The 9,051-nt window shown below is 46.5% G+C and overlaps 1 long non-coding RNA gene across 1 annotated transcript; it reads left to right on the top strand.

Annotated features, from left to right (window-relative positions):
* The first annotated feature begins 2,435 nt into the window (after nt 1-2,435).
* Nucleotides 2,436-2,978, top strand: LOC132344750 (uncharacterized). The gene is made up of 3 exons (XR_009493702.1): nt 2,436-2,503; nt 2,655-2,690; nt 2,858-2,978. It is a non-coding gene; the product is annotated as an uncharacterized lncRNA (long non-coding RNA).
* The last annotated feature ends 6,073 nt before the right edge of the window (nt 2,979-9,051 follow it).

Here is a 9,051-nt window from a genome sequence, read left to right as displayed (position 1 = left end):
GCGTTGTGACTCAAGTAGCAGGAGAGAAAAACGCTTGTCAAGGTAAGGGCCCCCTTGCCCCCAGAGCCCACCTCTCTCTCAAGACCTGGCGGGTTGAGGCTGAGGCACGGCGCACAGCAGGAGGCGTGCCGAACCTCCTGGAAGCTGGGGCTGTCTCTGCATGAAGCTCTCACTTCTGCCCCTTGCAAGTGCCCCGACTCAGGGGAATCTTCCCTCTTCCTGGTTTAATTCCTGACGGCATGGCCCAGTATCCCATGGCGCCCTTTGGTAGGGGCAGTCTGCTCCAGTGGGCTGCTCATTCTCTTGATATATGCATTTTCTACAGGAAGTAGTTTCAGGAACATTTTTAGGACCTCAGTCCAGTCCGCCTTGATTTTTTTTTTTTAGTTGAAATTTACTTAAAAGAGAATTAACTGTTTCAAATTTTAAAATTCAGCGCGAAATACTTGTCAAATTTAACCTTCAGTTTCTCAGTTTACTTATAAAAGGTAAAAATATGGATGTTACTTTTTTTACCATGTAGTTAATTAACCTATTGTTGACGTCACTGAGGCACACAGGCTCTCGTTGCAGGTGTGGGGTCTTTAGCTCAAGTGGCCGTGTCTGGATCCCTGGCGGCTGATCCCGCCCGGGGCCCCTAAGTAAGGAGCGCCGAGTCTCAGTCAGGGGCCCAGCGAAGGTGGCCCTCGGGTGTCAGTGCACAGCATGAGTCTCAGCCCTTCCCAGGTCGGTTCTCCTCAGTAAGGAGGCTCCGTTATTTGCTTCCTCAGCCCTTTGCCGTCTGTCGTGAGCGTCTTCCCGTCTGACACTTACGACAGATACCACACTGGCCCTCAGCACAGGCCCGCCTCTCCTGAATCTCCCTGTCTGCTCTCTATGCTGCACTCTGGACCATTTCCTCAATGCTATGCTCCGACTTCATACCGGGCTGCTCAGCTGTCTTCTTGGCTGCATGACTTTTTAACGTGTTCAATCTACTGGACTGTTCACGTTGAAAATTTTCACCTCTTTTCAGTGACCACCTTACATGCTTGCCTCCCTTTATTTTTCTGTGACCATGGTTCCCTCTGTGTGTCCACATGGGTGGAACCTTCCTCTGACCTCCAGATGATCCCCAAGCCAGGGCCACACCGCCTGCCTCCCCTGCTTTGCTGTGGTTCCCCTCCATTTGGGGAACTTTCTTTCTGCCCTTGTCTGTGGCTACATGTTTCAGAAACACTCTCCAGAGTACGTCTCAGGGTTAGGAGCAGAGGAGGCTCTGGTGGGCACCACACTCAACCCCTTCGGTGCAGTCTCAGCCCGCAGCCCTTCACATCCCCCCTCTTCTGCTGTGACCTCGTCTGGAAATTGACCATGATGACGGCAGCAAGAGCCCGCAGCCCCTCTGAGGGCTGGGGTCGGGACAACAGGGAGAGGAGGAACCTCAGGCGCAGAGAAAGGGCACCACCGCCCCAGGTACATGAGCAGCAGGCACACATTTACAGGATCATCTGTTTTCCAACAGAGTGAGAGCTCTGACCCCAATCAATACCTCCTAAAGCTTGCAGGTGAGGACAAGACTGGAGGACACTGTGCCCAAGGACCCCGGGGCCCTGAGGAGGCAGGAAGCACCCAGGGGCTTGTTCCAAGGAAGGCGGGCTGGACGGTGATGCGATACAGAGAGACGCCCCGAAGGGGCTGCGATGGGGGAAACCCACACTCCAGGGCAGTGGAGGAGTCAATTTTCTTCCTTATTCCCTGAAGCCTCCTCTGGGCTCTCAGCCACATGGACTCCACTGAGCCCAGGGACACTCTGATCACTTGCCCCTCATAAAGAGCAGACTTATGGACACAGAGGGGAAGGAGAGGGTGGGACGAATGGAGAGAGTAGCATGGAAATGCGCACACCAGCACGTGTAAAACAGACCACGCGGGAATGTGCCCTGTGACTCAGTGAGCTCACACAGGGCTCTGTACAACCCAGAGGGGAGGGAGGTTCTAGAGGGAGGGATGTGACACACACGGCCGATCCATGCTGATGTGTGGCAGAACCAGCACCATATTGTAAAGTAATGATCCTCCAATTTAAAAAAAAGTGTGTCTCTGGGTATCTGAGCCCTGTGGGCAGCAAGAGACAGCATCCTCCCCAAAGCATCTCCAGCGCCTGCTGACCCCGTCCACGGAGAGGACCGTGGGTCCTCTCACGTGCAGGCAGAGGAGGAAGCAGACCCCGAGGGGAGGCTCTCAGAGGGAAGGACATGCCCTGCTTGCCCACACCTCAAACGGTGTCTCAGGAACACACTGGGACTGTCACAGGAACAACGCCTGGCTTTCAAGAAGAGGCTGTTCCCCTTCCTGTGGGGACACTGATGTGACAGCCGCGTGACAGGAAGCCCCAGCCCCAGAGAGGACACACCCTGTGGTCCGCCTGTCCGGAGGACACCCAGGTCTCCTCCATCCTCACAGCCTGGACCGCAGGGAAGAGACGCCATGGCCCCCGCGCTCCCCGCCCTGCTCTGCCTTGGTGAGATGGGAGGGGCAGGGGGAGCCCTGGTCTGGAGGGACCCCCCAGCCAGCCTGCTCATTCAGGGGACCCCAGGGCCCAGGAGACTCCCGGGGTGGAGAGGCGCTGCTCAGAGCTGAGGGCACACCTCTCACAGGGCGCTCTCTTCCAGGGCTGAGTGTGGGCCTGAGGACCCAGGTGCAGGCCGGTGAGTCTCTCCCAGGGCCCAGCTCCCTCCTCTCGTGGGACAGGTCACCCCAGGCCGTGGGCATGGGGAGGGCACCTCGGGGGTCACGGAGGGGAGTCTGGGAGATCTGGGCTGAGAGCCGGGACCTGGGGGGACGCCTGGTGAGCCCCCCTTTGATTTCCTTCCAGGGACCCTCCCCAAGCCCACCATCTGGGCTGAGCCGGGCTCTGTGATCTCCTGGGGGAGCCCCGTGACCATCTGGCTGCTAAGTTGCTTCAGTTGTGTCCGATTCTGTGCAACCCCATAGACGGCAGCCTGCCAGGCTCCCCGTCGCTGGGATTCTCCAGGCAAGAACACTGGAAGGGGTTGCCATTTCCTTCTTCAATGCATGAAAGTGAAATGTGAAAGTGAAGTCGCTCAGTCGTGTCTGACTCTATGCGACCCCATGGACTGCAGCCTACCAGGCTCCTCCGTCCATGGGATTCTCCAGGCAAGAGTACTGGAGTGGGGTGCCGTGGCCTTCTCCTGCTGGAAGAGGTAGATAACAGTAATTGTCTTAAAAGAGCTTCAGTGAACTGCTCTTCCACTGGGGTGGCCAAGAACACCAAATGGGGAAAATCCCTTCAATAAGGTGCTGGAAGAGCCAGATGACAGCAGGCAGGAGGTGAAGCTGGACCCTCAGCTCAAACTATAAGTGAAATTCATCTCAAAATCGCAGCAGAGACACAGGGCCGGAAACGATGAAAGAACAAGAGGAAGACACAGGGGGCGCGTCGTGACATGGGTGTGGACAAGGGTTCTTTGGATACGACACCAAAAGCACAGGCAGCAAAGACAGGAACCAGACCAGGGGGAGTTCCGGTAAACAAAACCCACACAACAAGGAAACAAGTCACAGGAAAGGCAATGGTGCAACGGGAGAAGATGTGTGCAAACCACACATCTGATAAGGAGCTACTTCTCAAATATACAAGGAGCTCACACAACTCAACCCAAAGTAACACAACCCGGTTTTTAAATGGGCACAGGACCTGAACAGGTTATCTCTCAAAAAGACAATGTCCAAATGGCCAACAAGACATGGAAAGGCGGCTCAGCATCCACCCAGTCCCTCAGGGGAGCACCACGCCAGAGCCAGTGAGATGTCATTGCACGTGTTACAGACACTCGACTCCCACGAAAAAGACAGGTGCTGCCAAAATGCGGAGGGAAGAGAACCTTGTGCATGGTGGTTGGCAAGGCAGTCGGTGCAGCCTCCGTGGAAAACAGTATGGAGTTTCCCCAAAAAACTAAACGTAGAACCACCTACCACATGACCCAGCAATTCCCTCCAGGGTATGTAGCCAAAGAAGAAGCCAGGACCTCAGAGACGTATCTGCACTCCTGTGTTCTGCAGCGCTGTTCCCAGTAGCAGGATGCGGCCACAACCTGGATGTGTGTCGATAGATAAAAGCACAAAGAAAATGCCAGACACACACACACACACACACACACACACACACAATGGAGTCTCACTCAGCCTTTAAAAAAAGGGAATCCCTCCTTTTGAGACAACATGGGTGAAGCTGGAGAACATTATGCCGAGTAAAGTAAGCCAGACACAGACAGGCAAACGCAGCAGGAGCTCACTGAGTGTGGAATCTAAAACAGACTCGGCGAATGGAGGAGAATGTAGTCCCCAGAGGCTGGGAAGGGGATAACGGGGAGGTGCTGGTCACGGGGAACAAAGTTTCCTGGACACCGATGAGTAAGTTCTGGAGACCTGATGTGCACCGATGTGACTAGAGCTGACCGTACTATACTGTAGACTCAATCCTGCTCAGAGGGTACTAATCTCCTTAATAGCCAAAGGAGATTTCACCATTAATGATGTCAGTGTTTCTCTAGATATGAGAAGATGCAAGAATTGGAACTCATAAAATCTTGTCCTGAAAAGACCTAACTATCTGGAGGCCTGTTCTGCCAGTTTTTCCCAGAGCACAGAGTGCCTCATTCATGGTTTTCATTCAGGGGCATTGAAAGTCAGCAGTTGCAGTGGTCATGATTTAATCTTTGTAGATGTAGATGGCAAATGTCAGTTTTCAGTTGGCAGAGCCCCCTTTTGCTCATAAACTTGACCAACAGTATCCAAAATTCTCTGGACCACCTGTCTTGCTAGCCTCTTGGTCCAGGAAAATATTCCCTCTTGTTGCTTCTTCCCATATCTAGAGTTATACTGTTACCATCATTGATCTTATGTGGCACTATATATTATTCTATTAGAGCCCTCAGACACTCATTTGACAGTGTAAGAAACAGTAATTTTGTGAAACAGGTGAAATGCAAATAACATAGCCAGCACTATTAGTAAAGTCACAAGTAAGACTTAAGTTAAGAGCGTCCATTAGATGTAGCCCAGTATATCTCAGGTCATCTGACTTAGTCTGCTCTGTAGAATGTTTATCTTCCAGGGAAAATGTATATTGGCACCGTCTACAAGGCACATAGCCCCGTTTTCTAGTGTTACTAGACTGATTGTCCTTAGTATGATTTAATTGTTTCCAACACAGAGGAGACCTTAAACCTAAATTACCATAGCTTGGTGTTATCTATATAAATCCGTCCCATAATTATGGGAGATTTTTCCTCCTTTGCTGAAACTTTTCTTGTTACTCTGATTGAGCTTGAGTAATAGAAAAAAGGTCAAATTTATAGCCAGAGTCAGAGCAGTATTTTTAATTAGCCCAGTGAGGTGCCAGGAGCCAGCACGGGAGTTCCCACCCATGACAAGGTCATGCAGGAGAGCCCTGACAGGCAAAGCGAGTCAGGACTCGAGGGGCCCTCTAGACCTGCCTGAGCATCTACCCCAAAACCAGAATCTGTCTGTTTTACTATTTTATGACTTTTACCAACTCCTCTGATATTCACGGGGGGCTATCCCTGACCACCTTTCTCTGTAAGAAAATCAACCCACCACTCTCTCTGAAGAAAATCAACTTAGAGCTCTAGTTAATAAGTCTCCTGGGCATAATAGAAGTGTTTCAATTCAAACCCCTCTGATGACTTTCTAGCTTGCCTGACAGGTTTGTTCGGACTCCTGCAGCTACGCATGTGATTGTTCACAGCCTCCCAACCACGAGAGGCACGGGAAGCTTAAGATATTCTAATAATGCAGAGCTTCTCAGAGAGTTAAAATTGTTAGAATAGAACTAGTAGAGGATTTCTTTGTTGAGCTAATGCTTGCTGCCAAGTTTCCATATCCCTTACCTATTGTGTCCCTGGGAGTGTATTGATTAATATAGTTGGTATATAGAAATGTAAGTAGTAGCTTTAATGTTTGTAACCTTGGACCCTTGGGTTAATTCTTCTCTTGTTATAACCCACCACACTTTTGCCCTATAGGAATGCAACTTTATCTAATGCTGTCAGAGGGTGGCGCCTGACTTTAGAATAATCACCTTTAGAGAAAATAAGTTTTCTGATTGACTAACCATTATTCAGAAGAAAGGGTCATAAAATGTTAACAGGCCTCCTGGCCAAAAGATGATGTAAATCACCTAAATCCTTTGCATATGATAAGTTTGCAGAAAGAAAGCCTGGCTTTGATATAGAGTCAAGGACTGCTGACCTTGCATGACTCTACACCCCCTATTATCCTCTATGCACAACTTAAGGTATAAAAGCTACTTTGGAAAATAAAGTTGCGGGCCATGCTCATCAAGCTTGGTCTCCCCATATAGTTCTCTCTTGCTTCCTTTTCTCTCCTTTTCTTCTCTGTTCTTCCTTCAGGATGAATGATTGGAGCATGGGGGCTCTCTGAGACAACGTACTTGCCTGGGCTTCTAAGACCCACTTGAGAAGGTGCTTAAGGTGGGGCACCTTCAGCGATTCGAGAGAGCGCCTGTGGCCTCTGTGGTCAGAGCAAGTTTGGTGTCACAAACTATTAGTTTCCCACATAAACCAGTCAGGTCAAGCCTCTGTCTCTCCTCTTTGCTATCCTTTTCGCCAACGCCGTCCTCCCGAGGGAATCCCTAGATCCAACCGGGGCTGGACCCCGGTAGTGAGGTGATCCCATCTAGTAATATCAGAGTAACCTGAATATGACTATAATTTTTAAAGTAAATTTTCTCAGGGCCAACCAGCTAGAGTCTTGTAGTAGAGAAATTTAACAAGGTAACCCAGAACTAGACACAGGTAATTGGCCAAAAACCCAACAATTGAATTGATTTCTAAAACTAGCATGGAATCAGACCTATGACAGAAAAGTCTTTGATTTATATGCAAAGGTCTAAGAAGTCAAGAAAACATAAATGATGATACGAATCATGTCCAGCATCTTGGGCAAGCTGTCTACCTCTGATGTCGTTGCCTTCTCATCCTGGTGTAGTGTAGTTTCTCCTGCTTAAACATCATTTTAAGGTGAGATCAGGTCAGCTGTCTTCTCTGTAAACCAATCCAGTGTAGGGGCCTTTGGATGTGGGAATTAATCTAAGAATTAATTTCCCTTCAGTTTCATTGTGCATGAGCTAGTTAAGAGTACCTGGTAAAAAAAAAGTCCTTCCATCCAGGTTGGAGACAGACCCTTAAATTATGTCTTTTTCCAGTCCTGGTTGCAGGTCATGAGGCATCTGGTCTTCATCCAAAGATAGATTACTGAGATAAGCTTCAGAAACAAACTTAGGGTGTCCTTTAAGAATTCAATTAAATTGTACATTAATATCACATAACAGCCAAGAACTATCTAAGAGGTGAGTCTTACTAGATGCAGACCTCCATTAACAAACTGGGATTTAACATTGTTTGGAAATATCTTTTTCTCCCTAAAGTTACCCTCATTGTTATCAAATATAACCAAATGAAGGCTAGCTTGTTTGCAAAATAGGTCTGTTCTCACTAATTTTGGCCTGATGATTTTTATAACCATAATTGACTATAGACTTTTTATTTTGCTGAAACATTTATAGAGTCTCAGACTGAACTTTTAAAATAAAACACGGCTGGGAAACTCACACTAAAGACTTATCACAGATTTTGCCTAACAAATCTAGGTGAATTCTTCCCTTTTTTAAGGTCTCAAAAAATTCTTGAGATTTTTGTACCCGTGAGATAACTTTCCTAACTCATTTGATAAACTTACTGGAAACCTAAGAATTTCCCACTTTTTGGAGGAGTCAGATAGAGAGAAAACATAATTGTTTTGTTTGTAACATTTAATTTTACCAAAGTATTGTCCTAATTCGTTTGAGAGGAAGGTTTTCCCTACTCCCTGAAAACCCGTAATTTTTCAGAGAGAAACCATAAAAGTTATAAACATATTCGCTGCTTCTTTCAGTCCTTTTGTTAACTTTTGTGAAGTCATCAGGTTTTCTATTCGAATACCAGGACATATCAGAATGTTAAGAACTCCATATAATTTCTAGGGTATCTTATTAGTAAGTAGTACTTTTACCATACATTTTAACATGAGTCGATTTGATAATTTGATCATTTGATAATCTTTTTCATGTAATTTAACCAACCAAATAAACACAGTTTAATATCTCTCTTGGGATGTTTCAGGGGCCCTCTGAAGCACCCCAAAGTTAGCTAGAGGTCAAAAGAACTTCAAAAGAATTCGATTTAGGAAGTTTTCTCAAAAAGATCAATTAAAAGGGTTTACAACATTTGGTCAGATTTAGTCAACGTTGATGGGTGCATCATTTAGCTTGTTGATATGTCACAATGGGCGTAAATACCAAGGCTCAAGGTCTAGTGAAAGGCAGCTCCGCCATCTTGGACCTAGTTGGCTCTAACCAGTTTTCTTATGGCTGTGTCATTCCTAACAAAATCCATTTATCTAACTAATTGTAATCCAATTTTAGATAATCTGATCATAACTCTCTTTAGTATTTTTCACACCTTTTTCTTTCTTTTTTTTTTTTTTTATATACTGAAAACACACTTCCTACTTTCCTTTAGCAATCAAGAAGTAACTTTTATATTAGCATTTTATAGATTGGTGAGCATAAATACCAGTGATAATTTCTAAAACCCTTGCTTTCTTAGAACATTTTAGGATGGCACCAAACATAGGTCAATTAGGTATTTAATACTGAATATTTCCCAGTTCTCATGAACCTGGAATTTGTTGTTTAATTTAGAATTATTTGATTTGTAAATGCTTACCTTTTTAAAGCCAGTTAAATAGACCTCACTTACAAATAACCTCAAAAATATTACCCAGACACAAAGACAAACCAAGACATATTTAGACATACACAGTGCAAGATCTAGCTTCATTTTCTAAGTTTAGTCATGAATTAGATATTACAATATAAAATTTACTAGTTTATAAAAAAAACAGTTGAAATAAATAAAAATTTTAAAGTCTTTTTCCCCTTTTCCCTCAGTCTCAGGAATTAGA

Source organism: Bos taurus, unplaced genomic scaffold, assembly GCF_002263795.3.
Source record: "Bos taurus isolate L1 Dominette 01449 registration number 42190680 breed Hereford unplaced genomic scaffold, ARS-UCD2.0 Leftover_ScbfJmS_1578, whole genome shotgun sequence".
Taxonomy (NCBI): domain Eukaryota; kingdom Metazoa; phylum Chordata; class Mammalia; order Artiodactyla; family Bovidae; genus Bos; species Bos taurus.
This window is presented reverse-complemented; position numbering and strand designations above follow the sequence as displayed.